Here is a 19622-nt window from a genome sequence, read left to right as displayed (position 1 = left end):
AAAATACAATCCCAATTGTTAGTTAATCAAACAATTTAAAATAATTTTAAAATGACCTTTTCTATGGTCTTAATAAGCATTATCCAATTTTACTGTGAAATGTTTTAATAATTCCTCTTCAAAGTTACCATATCTGGCAGTATAATTGCTCCAAGGTGCACTTTTTAATTAGTAAATAAATATTAGTAAATAAAACCACCTCAGATCACTTCAGCATGACATATCTTATGACAACTAAAGATCAACCAATTTTACTTTGGAATTTTTGAATAATCTTACAGTCTATCTGTCAATTTCATTTTACCAAGAGCCAAATTTGATTAATTATTGAATGAACAGTTTAAATTGTTAGTTGATCAAACAGAGTCAGGTCATTTTATAATGGACTATTCTATGATCACTATAATGATTATTGTGGAAATTTTTAATAATTGCGCTTCAGAATCTCTGCATCCATCTAAAAAACTATTTTTTTATTCAAACATACAATGTATGTAATTCATTATAAAATTATGTTTATACTCATTTAGTTTGATCCATAATAAAATGCCTGATAAATTTTTTTTATTTTAAGCAGTAGGTCGTCCAAAAGTGATGTGAGTCAGTTTGATCAACAAATAATGTTAATATAAAGTCAATATAAAGTGAACTGATTCAGTTTAATGAAATAACATTTTTGAAAGGGTCATTTAAAATGGATCAAAATGAGTTTCTTGCTTAATAATGTTGAACAGATATAGTGTCTTTGAATGAAAATTACTTTTACCATAACATGGTTTGATGTTTATTGTGAGATGGCATTTTAAAGTTCTTCAAGTGTTTGAGATGGTACACTGCCAGGCCTTCTTCACCATGCAGTTTATGTGACAGGACCATGACAGGTCTTAAGTGATGTGAACACCTAGACACCGGAAACTGTTCACTCTCCACTGGGCTCCCATTGATCATGATTGGTTGGTAGTTCCTCTCCTGCTCCATGCTAAAGTCTACTATCAAATTCTTTGTCTTGCTGACGTTCAGGAGGAGATTGTACTCCTGGCACCAAATCTCTCCTTGCTAGGCTTTCTCATTGCTGTTCGGCCTACCACAACTATGTTATCAGCAAACTTGATGATGGTGGTGAAGTTGGAAGTGGCCATGTAGTCATATGTGTACAGTGAGTATAGCAGGTGGCTCAAAACACAACCCTGGTGGGCACCAATGCTGAGAGTGAGAGAGGATGAGACGTGTTTGCCCGCCCCTTCTGTTAGTCATCATTTTAACATAATTCCCCTTCCTGATGTCCAGGTGACTAATGGCTGTGTGAAGGGGATGTGCAATGGCATCCTCGTTTGAGCGGTTGGGGCAGTATGCAAACTTTCTGCACATGCAATATAGAACATACAGTATGTACACTTGTTGGCGCTGCTTTTCTGTATTGTCTTTTGTGTAATGTCATGTATTTTTTGCACAGATAAGGTTGCACAGATGCACTTTATGTGGCTAGGACAAACTTACTTAAGTCCCTAGCTCTGTCTTTGTTCTATGTAGCACCATGGTCCTGGAGAAATGTTGTCTCATTTCACTGTGCACTGCAACAGCTTTATATGGTTGAAATGACAATAAAAGCTTCTTGACTTGAATTGACTGTAGTGGGTTCCAGGGTAGTAAAGAAGTGATGAAGTCTCGAAACACTTAATCTTTACGGAGGTCAGTGGACTTTTTAAAGCATGTATGGATTGTAGACTGTTCTAAGGGGAGGTTAAATATCTCTGTAATCACCGGTGCTATCTGGTCAGCCCAGGGTCTCCAAACCCATCCTGCGATGCCGTCTGGTCCTGCTACCTTCCTAGTATTCACTGTACTGAACGCCTTGCTCACATCGTTCTCCGAGATGATGAATGTGTTTTCTTCTCAAACACTCTCCACATGCATGGTGCTTGTAGTGCTATTAGCATTCCTAAGACTGTTAGCCCTGTTAGCTGCAGCTTTGAAGCGAGCATAGAAGGTGTTTAGCTCGTCTTTCAGAGAAGCATCTTTTCACCATTCTGGAGCAGGGCCAAACATACAGAATAGGGGGGCACTTTCTCATGGTCTGAGCAACAGACCTTCTCCCGTATTTATTATAATCACGTTCAATATTTAAACAAAATGCCAAAAACACAAGACAATCAATTTATATTCAATGATTCAAATACTTTTCCATATGATCAACTTCTCTGTTTATTTTCTCTTAACATTTGTATTGGTATATTCTTTATTACTCATTGCATAGTATTCATCAAATAACACAAAAGCTCCTTATCAACCAACAACACAACAATAATAAAAACAATGCTAGATTCCTCCAGAACCATGATGCTACATAAAACAAAGACAGAGCTAAGGATTTAGTAAATTAATCCTAGATACATAAAGTGCATCTGTGAAACCTTTTGCAAACAGTGCAGGACAAGACAAACAAGACAGTGCAGGACAAAAGACAGTGCAAACAAAAAATACAAGACACTACACAAAAGACAATAAACAGACACAACACAGACCAGTGTAAATACTGTAAACAGTAAATTTTGCAGTGTTAAAATAACTCTTTAAGGGGCGGTTTCCCAGACAGGGATTAAATAAAGTCAGAACCTGAGGACACTTCAAAAACCAGGGATGGACTCTTAAAACACATTAGCGTTGTGTGGAACTGGAGTAAATCATCCAACCAAACAATGGACAAAGGTAAAAGGAAACGTTCAAAGAATTTCTGTGAATTTAAAAAACATTTTTTGAAGCAAATTGTGTCAAACCACCCAATTATTGAGAAGAAACAGCATGATACATCAACAGAAAGCAAGAAAAAGAATGCCTGGAGTAAAATTTGCACTGAATTTAACTCAAATGAAAAAGTAAGCTAACGGACAGTCCAGCAACTTCAGGTAAGTGTATTTATTAGGTTTTCCCACTTTTACTAATCAGTCCTTAAAGTTTGTTTAGCGCACACAGTGGGACCTAAACATATCTGTAATTCAGAAATTAAAGAAACCATATAATAATTACTAACATAATTTCTAAATTGTCATCTTTCTAAGATCCTCTGGAAAAACATAAAAATTCAACTAGATTTGTAAAGTTCGTCGAGACAAACTTTGATGTTGGCTTTGACGGTGCAAGTATTCACAAAGGCCGGTGCTTTTTGGAGGCGAGTGGACATAAGGGTCAGTGTTACTTTTGGAGGCAAGTGGACAGAAAGATTGTGAAAGCTACTTGACCGCTAGGGTGCCAATACTTTTGGAGGCAAGCGGACATGAGCATGTGACATGATCGGAATCCCCCTGAGGCAGTTCCCCTCATTGTGCTGAGTGTTTTTATATGTCACATGTCCATGTTGTGCAAATTTTTGATTTCGCTTATTTTGGGGGCGGGGCTACACCTGACATCACGTGACGTGACCAAAATACACGTGGGGCAGTTCCCCTCATTGTGCTGAGTGTTTTGATATGTCACATGTCCATGTTGTGCTAATTTTTTATTTTCACGTGACGACACGTGACGTAACGTGACCATAACACACGTGAGGCACTTCCCCTCATTGGGCTGAGTGTTTTGATATATGACATGTCCATGTTGTGCTAATTTTTGATATCGCTTATTTTGGGGGCGGGGCTACACGTGACGTCACGTGACGTGACCAAAATACACGTGGAGCAGTTCCCCTCATTGTGCTGAGTGTTTTGATATATGACATGTCCATATTGTGCTCATTTTTGATTTTGCTTATTCTGGGGGCGGGGCTACACGTGACGTCACGTGACGTAACGTGATGTCACCAGTATACCCGGTGGGGTGCCAATACTTTTGGCAAAAAGTGGCTACTGAGGGTTTGGACATTTCATGTCAATACTGCAGTCATTATGGGATTCTACTTATTATTATACTGCATAGAACACAGGAGAGAAGCCGTGCCTGAGCTCTGCGCACGCTGCGTGTGTGAAAGCTTAGAGGGATTTTAGGAATTCCCCATTCAAGTCTATGGGACGTTCCATCGTCGACTACGGGAAAACCGAAAGTTCCGTCGGAACGCCGAGACAAAAACTTCATCCGGAGTAACGTCCTAAAGAACCTGTCCGAGTTTGGTGTAAATCGCTCGAAAACTTGCCGAGTTATAAACCTCCAAAGTTTATAATGGAAGTGGATACGAAAAAAGGCCACTTTGAGCTTCCGTACCGGGAATGCCGGAATTCCGATCGCTTAGAAAAGTAATAGCAACAAACTTCAGACCAGGGTCTACGACATATCCGAATTTGGTGCATGTGGCTCGAAAGCCCTAGGAGGAGTTACTCTTGATAAATTTTTGTCTAAGAAGAATAATAATAACTAGAATGTACATTTCCTGAAGAAAATGTGAATGGTGCTTGCACGTGGCAAGTTCCCCTCATCGTGCTGAGTGTTTTGATATATGACATGTCCATGTTGTGCTAACTTTTTGATTTCGCTTATTTTGGGGCGGGGCTACACGTGACGTCACGTGACGTGACCAAAACACGCGTGAGGCAGTTTCGTGGATACTCGGTGGGGTGCCAATACTTTTGGACAAAAGTGACTACCAAGTGTTTTGACATTTCATGTAAAAACTGCAGTCATTATGGAATTCTACTTATTATTATACTGCATAGAACAGTATTTTGGGGGCGGGGCTACACGTGACGTCACGTGAATACCCGGTGGGGTGCCAATACTTTTGGACAAAAGTGTATTGACTGGGGGCCAATACTTGTGGAATCATTGGATTGATAGTGTGGAGTTGATAGTTACATGTATTGAGAGTGTGCTTTACATCTACAGAGAGAACAAAAGAATTTTAAGAATTCCCCATTCAAGTCTATGGGAAAAAAATACCCCTTTGAGCTTCCGTACCGGAAATTCCGGAATTCCGATCGCTTATAAAAGTCATAGCACACCTGTCCTCAACGAGCCGGTCGATTTGACACCTCATTCATGGGTCTAGGACAAAAGCTGCGGGACAAGTTACGCGCCGAAAAAGTGTCTGGAAGAATAATAATAATAATAATAATAATAATAATAATAAGTATGCAGAATAACAATAATGATGCTTTTCAAGCACCATTAATAACTAGAACGGTACATTTGATGAAGAAAATGTGAATGGTGCTTGCACGTGGCAAGTTCCCCTCATCGGGCTGAGTGTTTTGATATATGACACATCCATGTTGTGCAAAATTTATGATTTCGCTTATTTTGGGGACGGGGCTACACGTGACGTCACGTGAATACCCGGTGGGGTGCCAATACTTTTGGACAAAAGTGTATTGACTGGGGGCCAATACTTGTGGAATCATTGGATTGATAGTGTGGAGTTGATAGTTACATGTATTGAGAGTGTGCTTTACATCTACAGAGAGAACAAAAGAATTTTAAGAATTCCCCATTCAAGTCTATGGGAAAAAAATACCCTTTGAGCTTCCGTACCGGGAATTCCGGAATTCCGATCGCTTATAAAAGTCATAGCACACCTGTCCTCAACGAGCCGGTCGATTTGACACCTCATTCATGGGTCTAGGACAAAAGCTGCGGGACAAGTTACGTGCCGAAAAAGTGTCCGGAAGAATAATAATAATAATAATAATAATAATAATAAGTATGCAGAATACCAATAATGATGCTTTTCAAGCACCATTAATAACTAGAACGGTACATTTGATGAAGAAAATGTGAATGGTGCTTGCACGTGGCAAGTTCCCCTCATCGGGCTGAGTGTTTTGATATATGACATGTCCATGTTGTGCTAACTTTTTGATTTAGCTTATTTTGGGGGCGGGGCTACACGTGACGTCACGTGACGTGACTAAAACACGCGTGAGGCAGTTCCTCTCATCGGGCTGTGTTTTGATATATGACATGTCCATGTTGTGCTAACTTTTTGATTTCGCTTATTTTGGGGGCGGGGCTACACGTGACGTCACGTGACGTGACCAAAACACGCGTGAGGCAGTTCCCCTCATCGGGCTGAGTGTTTTGATATATGACTTGTCCATGTTGTGCTAACTTTTTGATTTCGCTTATTTTGGGGGTGGGGCGTCACGTGACGTGACTAAAACACGCGTGAGGCAGTTCCCCTCATCGGGCTGAGTGTTTTGATATATGACATGTTCATGTTGTGCTAACCTTTTGATTTCACTTATTTTGGGGGCGGGGCTACACGTGACGTCACGTGACGTGACCAAAACACGCGTGAGGCAGTTTCCCTCATCGGGCTGAGTGTTTTGATATATGACATGTCTATGTTGTGCTAACTTTTTGATTTCGCTTATTTTGGGGCGGGGCTACACGTGACGTCACGTGAATACCCGGTGGGGTGCCAATACTTTTGGACAAAAGTGACTACCAAGTGTTTTGACATTTCATGTAAAAACTGCAGTCATTATGGAATTCTACTTATTATTATACTGCATAGAACAGTATTTTGGGGGCGGGGCTACACGTGACGTCACGTGAATACCCGGTGGGGTGCCAATACTTTTGGACAAAAGTGTATTGACTGGGGCCAATACTTGTGGAAACATTGGATTGATAGTGTGGAGTTGATAGTTACATGTATTGAGAGTCTCCTTTACATCTACAGAGAGAACAAAAGAATTTTAAGAATTCCCCATTCAAGTCTATTGGAAAAAAAAACCCTTTGAGCTTCCGTACCGGGAATTCCGGAATTCCGATCGCTTATAAAAGTCATAGCACACCTGTCCTCACCGAGCCGGTCGATTTGACATCTCATTCATGGGTCTAGGACAAAAGCTGCGGGACAAGTTACGCGCCGAAAAAGTGTCCGGAAGAATAATAATAAGTATGCAGAATAACAATAATGATGCTTTTCAAGCACCATTAACTAGAACGTACATTTCCTGAAGAAAATGTGAATGGTGCTTGCACGTGGCAAATCCCGGAGGCTAGTCGAGACGAGCATGTGACGTCATCTGAATACTCTTGAGGAAGTTTTCCTCATTGTGCTGAGTGTTTTGATATGTCACATGTCCATGTTGTGCTAATTTTTTATTTTCACGTGACATCACGTGACGTCATCAAATTACACGTGAGGAAGTTCCCCTCATTGTTCTGAGTGTTTTGATATGTCACATGTCCATGTTGTAAAAAGTTTTTTGATTTTGCATATTTTGGGGGCGGGGCTGTGGCAAAACCGGAAGGCCAGTCGGTACACCAATTTAAAACTTTGTTCAGAGTATCACCCTAAAGGAGCTGGCCGAGTTTGGTGTTGATAGTTCAAAAGCTTGCCAAGTTATAAACCTCCAAAGTCTATAGACTCCAAGAGTCTATGGCAAAAAAGGCAAATTTGAGACCCGGTACCGGAAGTACTGGTACTCGGATCGCTTTTAAAAGTCATTGCACACCTCTCCTCAATGAGCCGGTCAATTTGACACGTCATTCATGGGTCTAGGACAAAAGCTGCGGGACAAGTTACACGCCGAAGTTTTGTCCGGCACAATAGTAATAATGTTGCTTTGCAAGCACCATTAATAATAATAATAAGTATGCAGAATAACAATAATGATGCTTTGCAAGCACCATTAATAATAATAATAATAATAAGCTTATAAAGGAAAACAGAATGTTGGCTTCTACAAAGCCAACATAATAATAATAATAATAATAATAATAATAATAATAATAATAATAATAATAATAAGCTTATAAAGGAAAACAGAATGTTGGCTTCTACAAAGCCAACATAATAATAAGCTTATAAAGGAAATCAGAATGTTGGCTTCTACAAAGCCAACATAATAATAATAATAATAATAATAATAATAATAATAATAATAAGCTTATAAAGGAAATCAGAATGTTGGCTTCTACAAAGCCAACATAATAATAATAATAATAATAATAATAATAATAATAATAATAATAATAATAATAATAAGCTTATAAAGGAAATCAGAATGTTGGCTTCTACAAAGCCAACATAATAATAATAATAATAATAATAATAATAATAATAATAATAATAATAATAATAATAATAATAATAATAATCTTATAAAGGAAAACAGAAAGCCAACATAATTAAAGAAGACAAATGCTGCTGCTCGTAGGGAGCATTTCAAGACTGCTGGTGGAACCCCGGAAAGACCAGAGACAGATGACATGGGAGACTTGTTGAGTGCCCTCATTGATAGCCAGCAACCCCTGGAAGGTATCCCAGATGAAGACCATATGGACAGTTCAGGTGGGGCACCTGTCCAATCCTCATTTGGTAGGCAACATGTACCATCCTCAGAATTCAGTGAATATGTAATGCTGTCCATCATCTCTTATATTCCCAAAACAAAAATAAGCAAAGAACTCAAGTATTGTTCTCTGATGCATCATCAATACAATGTTTTTCAGATGACCACATAAGCTTGGAGAGCCCGAGAGAGGGTACATGTCAGCCCACTACATCTGAGGCAGCCAGGAGGGAAGATGGTGTTGCTAACCTGGGCCGAAAGACCATACACGAGACACTGGCCATGGACTATGATGAGCACAAATTAAAGTATTTAAAAGAAGAACATGAAATAAAGATGAAATTCCCTCATATTGAGTTGGTTATGAAGGAGGAGGAGAGAAACATGAAGCAGCAACAAATGCTGTCCAGTTCTGGGTTCTGAAATTTCCTTTGCTTAAATAAAAATAATCTTGAAACCAATACAAGCCAATTGTTGTCTTCGTTCATTGTCTTTGTGAAAAATGCTGCAAAAACATCTCTGCAGTCTAGTCCATATCTGTCTTTGTTGGCTTCAACAATGGGAATATCTAGGTCACTGTCAACTTCTATTTCAGGATCTGGCCAGCCATGTTGTTTGATGTAATTGTGAAGCACTGCTGCAGCAATTATCACAAAACAGCATCTTCTTGGTTCAAAGCGCAGTGTGCTTCTGAGACACTGGAAACGACTTATCCACACACCAAACATGTGCTCCACTATACCTCTAATGTGGATGTGAGCTTGGTTGTACCTCTGTTGCTCTGGTGTGACTGCATGAAGATAGGGGGTGAACAAGAAGTTGGTCTTTGCATACCCACTGTCACCAAGTATGATTCCACTATGTTGTCCAACTTCCAAATAAGCATACAAAGAGGAGGTTTGGAAAATACTTGAGTCATGAGTTGCACCTTTCCAACATGCAACAATGTTGGAGAGTAGTTGGAGTGTACACACCTTGCACATTTATTGAGAATCAGTTTTTACGATTCCTGCACTCTTCAGCATCTGGTGTAGAGGGATGCTTTATGGGAATATGACACCCATCAATGCAGCCAATGACTCCAGGGAAATTGCCATATTCATAGAATAACAATAATGATGCTTTGCAAGCACCATTAATAATAATAATAATAATAATAATAATAATAATAATAATAATAATAATAAGCTTATAAAGGAAAACAGAATGTTGGCTTCTACAAAGCCAACATAATAATAATAACAATAATTAAAGCTGCAAGCAGCATTTTCCGGGTTCAAGCGTTTAAGGAATTGGATTGACATGACAATATATGTCATGTCATGCTACATATGTCATGCTACAGAGGGTGCCACAACATATGTCATGTGAAGTACTCACCCGTCCAGTTTTCCCTAAAATAAACAAAGTCATAGCCATTAGAGATGAGCCGGATACTCGGCTGAAACGAGTATCCGGTACGGATAAAGCACTTCTGCCGAGTACAAGTATTATACGAGTAATACGAGTCAATATCTGTGCTCGGATTGTATGAAAATCATCATTGGCTAGCTGATTGTGTCAGCGTTCTGTGATAGGCTAGTCACAGCGCCCCTCCCCTACAGTGATAGGCTAGTCACAGCGCCCCTCCCCTACAGTGATAGGCTAGTCACAGCGCCCCTCCCCTACAGTGATAGGCTAGTCACAGCGCCCATCCCCTACAGTGATAGGCTAGTCACAGCGCCCCTCTCCTACAGTGATAGGCTAGTCACAGCGCCCCTCCCCTATACACATACAGATGTATTGTGTTACTGTGTCTCGCTCTGCTCACTCACAGTCACACACAGAACGGCTCTCTGTCTCTCCCTCAGTCACTCTGGTTCGCGGGTCTTTTCCGTTAACGTTTAGGGTTTCTTCAGCTTTTTACTTCGGGTTGTAACGTTAATAATACGTACTTACTAACCAGTAGAGTTCTGGTAAACGTGGGTTCGTTCAGACGTGGTGCTTGCTTGGTAGAATGCGACTCGCATTGCGTCTCTGCCTGTCGGAGATTTTTTTTCTTTTTTAAACCTTCAGCTGTCTCTAACCAGTAACCAGACATTGTGTGTCTGACACGTTTTTGCTGTATTTCATAAATACATAAAGGTAGTAAGCTAGTGTTATAAATATTACAAATAAATTATTACCGGTTAAAGCCCCGCCCATATAAAGACAAACCCCGCCTACTTCTGGGTTAGGCCCCACCCACTCCGAGTCAGAACCAGAATCAGAATCTTTGCCTTACAAGTCAGCACAAAATTGGGTTTTTGGACTGTTGGGGCACTAGAGAGCTTTTTTTTAAAAAAATGGCTGTTTTTAGTGATTTTTTTGTTATAGTGCCACGAAGTAGCCAATCGCCACGGTTTTTGAACTGTGACCTCAGTTTGACCTCTTTCACATGTGTCCCAAGTTTGGTGTTGATAGCTCATTTAATTCTTGAGTTATTGACATTTTATTAAAACTGGCTCCTCACAGTCCAAACTTTTTGGGGCCCCTTAAGGACCCTGAATCAAAATTTCAACTTTTTTTTGAAAATTATTGTCTTTGAAACTCCAGAGAATATTACTACACTGGATTGGTCTTGATCAGGCAAAAAACCTAGGACTAGTTAGCAAAAGTAGGTTTCGGATAAAATGCGCAATAGCGAAAAAATTTAATGGCGGAAATGAAATTGGAGATATACGTTTTTTAAGTCATGAGCCAAGGATTCCAATGATATAAAGCACTTGAGATTTGGACATATGGGTTTTAGGGGTTTAGGGGTTATGGGGACAAACACGTTTTGGGGCACTGAAGCGCCCCAAATTGTCCGATTCCGCTGAGATTTTGGCCCTGAGTAACTGTGACTACCTTCTGACCAAGTTTGAGCTCTCTAGGCCTTACGGTTTGGGCTGCACGACCGTTTCTAGGGCGGAATAATAATAATAATAATAATAATAATAATAATAATAATAAAAATCCTAACAAAAACAATAGGTTTCCAGCGCTTGAACCCTAATAATAATAAGCTTATAAAGGAAAACAGAATGTTGGCTTCTACAAAGCCAACATAATAATAAGCTTATAAAGGAAATCAGAATGTTGGCTTCTACAAAGCCAACATAATAATAAGCTTATAAAGGAAATCAGAATTATCAAAAAATAAAAACAATAAATCAGCACCTTGTACTGTAGATGGCTTGGGTGGCAGCATCAGGGAACTTGATGTAGTCATCTTTTAGTTCACATACAGTATAGCAGACTTTGTGGACTATTTTGCACACTGTTGGTTCACTCACACCACACAAATCTCCTGTTTCATGATGGAATGTTCCACATGCCAAAAACCTCAAGGTTTATTTTATTTTATTTGTTTATTTATATGGATCCCATTAGCTGAAAGTCTACGCAATCAGCTAGTCTTCCTGGGGTCCATTCTAAAAAAAAATTACATTACAATAACAACATTTCAATCATCACAATTGATAAATATACACATATACACATTTATATATATATATATATATATATATATATATATATATATATATATATATATATATATATACACACACACATACATACACATACGCATACTCATACATCCATAAAATCTGGTTTTGATTCATAATGGGACTAGACATATATACGATATGATTTATATTTCTAGGCTGGTTTTTGCTGGTATAGTGCTGATATAATGCTGGTCAGTGCTGGTATAGTGCTGGTATAGCTGGGTGGCCAGCATAGTCATGGTGTTTTCAAGCAAAACGGGGCTGGTGTAGCTGGTTAACCAGTATGATCTTGCTGGAATGAGCTTTATGGGAACAACCTTTATTTTTACTTGTGTATGTTTCTATGTAACACATTAATATAAGATTAAAACACAATATATTGGAATATATTTAATTATAAGTGTGTTTTTTCTTTTGCTCCCTCTTTTGAATAAAGAACTGAAATAACAAAGCTCAAAAAGCTTTGAATAACAAAGAATAAAAACATTTAAAAAATCATTCGTTAGAGATTAAAGTGTCTCCACATAATTAAATATACAGTAGTAATACCAACAAATGTATCATAATTATGTCAGCTACATGTAAAATAATTATGTCAGCTACATGTTGTTTGTACATACGAAAACGGTCACGAAAGTTAATTTCATCAAACTCATTCAGTGAGTTGCTCCTGTCTATAATTGCCCGCCGAACTGGTCTTGGTGGTACCCTTTCATCATCATTAAAATATTCCAGGTAATCCATTTTCTTCATTTGCTGATGTCAACCTGGAGGCCAACATCAGTTAATCTGAAGTTAAACCTGCTTCTGGCCAGGTTTAAGTTATGCCATCACTTAAACCTAGACTACCTCTGATCGTCCTTTAGGAAATCTGACTTTATAGTTTAAGACTAAGTAAAGTATGAGACTATTTTAAACCATGTCTGAGAAATGCTTTTTCAGTTAATCCAGTTTAAATGTGCATTTAATTCTAAGATTAGTGTTAATCCCTGTCTGGGAAACCACCCCTAAGAGTTCAATTTAACACTGGACACAAGTATATTTGGTCCCACTCAGAATTGGTGATAAAATGCCTCTTGACTTCAATTCAAGAGTTCAATTTTCAGAGTAAAATTAACTCTGTGTGGAGTAAAAATTGAACACTGCTCAACACTGAATAGTTACTATCATTTAACAGGAAATTAACTCTTAATAGTGTCACCACAATTTAAGACTGGGGGACATTACCTCTGATTTGTGTTAGCAAATTTTAACATTTAAGATTATAATATTTAACTTTTGTAGAGTTTATTTACATTTTTATTAGTTAAAAAACCCATTAGTGAGTACAATTTTAAAACCCATTTGGTGATCAAATAACTCAAATAAGTGTCAATATTTTACTCTGTGGTTTGACTAATTTTCTCTGCTACTATGCAAAGTCAACTCATTGTTTTTTTTGTTTTGTTTTGTTTTGTTTTTTACATTGAATACATGTAATAGAACAGAACAGAAAACAACTTCATCAACGTACCATTTACAACATTTATTAAAACAATGTCAGGCTTACATGCACAAAAAAACATCACATCTGCATAAAATGGCAATAGGGCACTATATGCAGTGCAAAATCTGTTGTACCATATTTCCTTTGAACATCAAATGGTTTGAAATAACACAGCTTGTTAACATTCACTACCTTTAAAACTCGGTCTGGATGCTGTCTGACTGTAAATGCATGGTAATGGTCATCAAAACAGAGTGTTTCCATCTGTGTTCCACATAACAGTACATTTTCATCCTTCACAGCAATAGTCATGATCTTACAAAACACTGTCATCTCACATGCTCCTTCTGTACAGATAATAAAGTCAGGTCGATACTCTGTTCTTGTACTCTTGTACCATGATGTTTTATCCACTTTACAGAATAGACAAGTTCTGATATTTCCACTCAAGTTTAAACAGCGTTTAGCTCAGGAGTTATTGACTCGGGAAACTTGAATCTGTGAATGTGCGGCCAACTTCCCGTTCATTCAGTTCTCTCCAGCGCTGGAAGGCTTTTTTATTATGCAAACAGACAATTACAATATTTACAGAAGAGAAATTAGATGCAAAATACAAATACAAAGCAAAATACAAATACAAAGACCAACAAAACATAGGTGTGTGTGTAACTGTAAGTGTAACTGGGTGTGGGAGTGGAAATATATGAATAAAGGAGCAGGTAGGGAAGTACAACAGACATAACCAGAGTATATATATATGTATATATAAATCAAAGAGGAAGAAAAAAATATATATACAGTATATTAAATTCATTCATTCATTCATTCGTTCGTTCATTTTCCGAACTACCTCGGGTCACGGGGAGCCTGTGCATCTCAGGCGTCATCGGGCATCAAGGCAGGATACACCCTGGACGGAATGCCAACCCATCGCAGGGCACACACACACACACACTCTCATTCACTCACTACGGACAATTTTCCAGAGATGCCAATCAACCTACCATGCATGTCTTTGGACTGGGGAGGAAACCGGAGTACCCGGAGGAAACCCCCGAGGCACGGGGAGAACATGCAAACTCCACACACACAAGGCGGAGGCAGGAATCGAACCCCCAACCCTGGAGGTGTGAGGCAAATGTGCTACCCACTAAGCCACCGTGCCCCCGTATATTAAATTAAATAATAATTATAATTATAATGACAATAATAATGATGAAGATAATAATAGTATCACACAACAAAAAAAGCAAAACAAGAAAAATAGGAAAATAGGGTATGAGGATGGTGACAATATCAACAGTAATAATGATAAATCCAATTAATAAGAAATGACAAATAGTAATAATAGTATTAGCAGCAGTAGTAATGATAAACATATTAACAAATATACTCATATCATACGGAATGAGGGGGAGATTAAAGGATTAGGAAGAGGACAAATAATAATAGTAATAATAATAATGGTAATATTGATATAGCCATTAATAGTAATGATAATAGTAGTAGTTGTAATAGCAATAATAATTAAAGCTGCAAGCAGCATTTCCCGGGTTCAAGCGTTTAAGGCTTTTAGGGAGTTTAAGGCCTTAAAGGATTTTCACATACACAAAGTGACCCACAAGTTACAGAGGGTGGCACCCGCTCCTAACCTAGTGTCTCTAATACAGAAAAGCTTACCAACGTGTTGCACAATATATGTCATGTGTCATATGTCACCTGTCCAGTTTTCCCTAAAATAAACAAAGTCATATCCATAAAGCGAAGAAACACAAGCATCCAGATGCAGAACGAGTGACCCGCAAGTCACATACACAAAGTGACCGGCAATTCACATACACAAAGGCAAAGTAAGGCAAAGATTCTGGCAAAGATTCTGTCAAAAAGATTCTGGCAAAGATTCTGATTCTCAGAATCAGAATCAGAATCTTAAGAATTCGATTCTTTGCTGACTCGTAAGGCTAGAGGGCTTTTTTTAAAAAGGGATGTTTTTAGTGATTTTTCCGTTATAGCACGGTTTTTGAACTGTGACCTCAGTTTGACCTCTTTCACATGTGTCCCAAGTTTGGTGTTGATAGCTCATTTAGTTCTTGAGTTATTCTTATTTTAGCAAAAGTTGGCTCCACCCATGTTCGAAAGTCTTGGGGCCCCTTAGAGACAATGAATCAAAATTTTAACTTTTTTGCGATAATTATTGACATTAAGACTCCAGAGAATATTACTGCACTGGATTGGTCTCGATCAGGCGAAAAACCTAGGACTAGTTCGCAAAAGTAGGTTTTTCACCTTATTAAGAATAATTAATGAACAATTTGATTGAAAGCATTGGTCCAAGAGACAAAGTTGTTCAGCATGTGGACAACTATCAAATGATATCAATATTGTGTGTATTTATTAAGCACTACGTGATTACAGTGGTGTTAAACTCTTTAGCGCCAACTAGTGGCCGATTTCTTTCAAATTTCTTACAGACCTCTAGGACCACGTGTCGAACATGCCCACCGAGTTTCATTCCGATAGGTCTCCATTAACCTTGTCTAATTGGTGCTCAAACTTCATTGGCCGATGGCGGCCATGTTTTTTGAGACACGCCAACGTCCTTACATACACTCAAGGGACCTTGGACAAAGACACTGCACACCACGTTTGAAGTCAATCGGACCAACGCTCGCATAGTTAGAGCTGTTTTTAGTGATTTTTCTGTCATAGCGCCACCAAGTGGCCAATCGCCGCGGTTTTTGACCTTTGACCTCAGTGTGACCTCTTTCACATGTCTCCCAAGTTTGGTGTTGACAGCTCATTTAGTTCTTGAGTTATTGCCATTTTAGCAACAGTTGGCTCCACCATTGTTCAAACATTTGGGGGCCCCTTAGTGACGATGAATCAAAATTTTAACTTTTTTCGATAATTATTGACATTGAGACTCCAGAGAATATTAATGCACTTGATTGGTCTCGATCAGGCGAAAAACCTAGGACTAGTTCGCAAAAGTAGGTTTTTCACCTTATTAAGAATAATTAATGAATAATTTGATTGACAGCATTGGTCCAAGAGACAAAGTTGTTCAGCATGTGGACAACTATCAAATGATATCAATATTGTGTGTATTTATTAAGCACTACGTGATTACAGTGGTGTAAAACTCTTTAGCGCCAACTAGTAGCCGATTTCTTTCAAATTTCTTACAGACCTCTAGGACCACGTGTCGAACATGCCCACCGAGTTTCATTCCGATAAGTCTCCATTAACCTTGTCTAATTGGTGCTCAAATTTCATTGGCCGATGGCAGCCATGTTTTTTGAGACACGCCAACGTCCTTATATACACTCAAGGCACCTTGGACAAAGACACTGCACACCACGTTTGAAGTCAATCGGACCAACGCTCGCATAGTTAGAGCTGTTTTTAGTGATTTTTCTGTCATAGCGCCACCAAGTGGCCAATCGCCGCGGTTTTTGACCTGTGACCTCAGTGTGACCTCTTTCACATGTATCCCAAGTCACATGTGTCCCAAGCAAAGAATCTTAAGAATTCGATTCTTTGCTGACTCGTAAGGCTAGAGGGCTTTTTTAAAAAGGGATGTTTTTAGTGATTTTTCCGTTATAGCGCAGTTTGAATTATTTTTTGCCATTATTATTTTTTTTTTTTTGAATTATTTTTTGCCACGCCCATTTCATAAATAATCCTTTAATGGCAAGCCAAAGGATAAACTTTTTTTTTTTAATTACTTTTTTTCAATAATTATTGACATTGAGACTCCAGAGAATATTACTGCACTGGATTGGTCTCGATCAGGCGAAAAACCTAGCACTAGTTCGCAAAAGTAGGTTTTTCACCTTATTAAGAATAATTAATGAACAATTTGATTGCCAGCATTGGTCCAAGAGGCAATGTTGTTCAATATGTGGACACCTATCAAATGATATAAAGCACTTGAGATTTGGACATACGGTTTAGGAGTTATGGGCACAAACGCGTTGAGGGGCGCTGAAGCGCCCCCTATTGGCCGATTTCGCTGAGTCCTTGGGCCTGAGTAACTGTGACCAGTACTACCATCTGACCAAGTTTGAGCTCTCTAGGCCTTACGGTTTGGGCTGCATGACCGTTTGTAGGGCGGAATAATAATAATAATAACTAATAATAATAATAATAATAAAAATCCTACCGAAAACAATAGGTTTCCAGCGCTTCGCGCTTGAACCCCTAATGATAATAATAAAAATCCTACCGAATACAATAGGTTTCCAGCGCTTCGCGCTTGAACCCCTAATAAAAATCATACAGAAAACAATAGGTTTCCAGCGCTTCGCGCTTGAACCCCTAAAAATCAGAACGAATACAATAGTGTTCCAGCGCTTCGCGCTTGAACCCTAATAATAATAATAATAATAAAAATCCTAACAAAAACAATAGGTTTCCAGCGCTTCGCGCTTGAACCCTAATAATAATAATGAAAATCCTAACAAAAACAATAGGTTTCCAGCGCTTCGCGCTTGAACCCTAATAATAATTAAAGCTGCAAACAGCATTTCCCAGGTTCAAGCGTTTAAGGCCTTTAGGGAGGCCTTTAAGGCCTTAAAGGATTTTCACATACACAAAGTGACCCACAAGTTACAGAGGGTGGCACCCGCTCCTAACCTAGTGTCTCTAATACAGAAAAGCTTACCAACGTGTTGCACAATATATGTCATGTGAAGTACTCACCTGTCCAGTTTTCCCTAAAATAAACAAAGTCATATCCATAAAGCGCAGAAACACAAGCATCCAGATGCAGAACGAGTGACCGGCAAGTCACATACACAAAGTGACCCTCAAGTCACATACACAAAGTGACCCTCAAGTCACATACACAAAGTGACCCCGGCAAATCACATACACAAAGTGACCCGCAAGTCACATACACAAAATAACTAAGAAATTGGGATACATGAACAGTCTGACATACTAAAACCGAATGAACAACAATAGAGCCCTCTAATTGAAGCTGAATGTGCTTGGAGGAGAGCACTAATTCTAGAACACTGAGAGCACTGATTCTAGAACCGTGTTCAGACTGTGATGTCACACAGGATAATGAAGATTGACAGGAGATGTCCAATGGTAGGGATCTGAAAAGATAGATAGTGGAGCAAAGAGAGAGAGAGAGAGAACAAGAACAAACAATCGCCGCGGTTTTTGAACTGTGACCTCAGTTTGACCTCTTTCACACGTGTCCCAGGTTTGGTGTTGATAGCTCATTTAGTTCTTGAGTTATTGACATTTTAGTAAAACTGGCTCCTCACAGTCCAAAACTTTTTGGGGCCCCTTAAGGACCCTGAATAAAAATGTAGACTTTTTTTCGAAGATTATTGGCATTGAGACTCCAGAGAATATTACTGCACTGGATTGGTCTCGACCAGGCGAAAAACCTAGGACTGGTTAGCAAAAGTAGGTTTCATACAAAATGCACTATAGCGAAAAAATTTTATGGCGGAAATGAAATTCGGAGATATGCATTTTTTAAGTCATGAGCCAAGGATTCCATTGATATAAAGCACTTGAGATTTGGACATAGGGGTTTTAGGGGTTTAGGGGTTATGGGGACAAACGCGTTGAGGGGCGCTGAAGCGCCCCAAATTGTCCGATTCCGCTGAGACCTTGGCCCTGAGTAACTGTGACCAGTACTACCATCTGACCAAGTTTGAGCTCTCTATGCCTTACGGTTTGGGCTGCACGATCGTTTCTAGGGCGGAATAATAATAATAATAATAATAATAATAATAATAATAATAATAATAATAATAATAAAGTGACAAAGTGACCCACAAGTTACAGAGGGTGGCACCCGCTCCTAACCTAGTGTCTCTAATACAGAAAAGCTTACCAACGTGTTGCACAATATATGTCATGTGAAGTACTCACCTGTCCAGTTTTCCCTAAAATAAACAAAGTCATATCGGTGAGTCTACAATCCTTGTGCAAAGCAAAACATCTCTGTTTTGTCTTTTATTCAGTTATCACGTTCACTGAGTGTGCGAGTGAGTATGTGAGTGTGCGAGTGAGTGAGTGAGTGTGTGTGTAAATGTGTGTGTAAGTGTGTGTGTCTTCCTCGTACGTGAAAATATACTTGGCAATAAAGACCTTTCTGATTCTGATTCTGATTCTGAGACTTTGCCTTATGAGTCAGCAGAAAATTGGGTTTTTGGACTGTTGGTGGCGCTAGAGGGCTTTTTTTAAAAAGGGCTGTTTTTAGTGATTTTTCCATTATAGCGCCACCAAGTGGCACATGCCCCAGTAAAGGAGTCTAACGACGCCTGTGGTTCGGCAGGCTTATTAAAATGGATGAAATTCACAATTCTGGCCATTTACCTTTGAAACGTTAAGTCCTCTCTTGTAAAAAACAGTCACTGTAAGAAG

The 19622-nt window shown here is 38.8% G+C and overlaps 1 protein-coding gene across 1 annotated transcript in view; it reads right to left on the bottom strand.

Annotated features, from left to right (window-relative positions):
* The window catches only part of ptpn5 (protein tyrosine phosphatase non-receptor type 5), a 551551-nt gene that overhangs the window by 290181 nt on the left and 241748 nt on the right, over positions 1-19622 (bottom strand). The window lies entirely within an intron of this gene.

This window comes from Tachysurus vachellii, chromosome 23 (assembly GCF_030014155.1).
Source record: "Tachysurus vachellii isolate PV-2020 chromosome 23, HZAU_Pvac_v1, whole genome shotgun sequence".
Taxonomy (NCBI): Eukaryota; Metazoa; Chordata; class Actinopteri; order Siluriformes; family Bagridae; genus Tachysurus; species Tachysurus vachellii.
The sequence above is the reverse complement of the archived record's forward strand: the minus strand, read 5'-3'. Positions and strand labels throughout refer to the sequence as shown.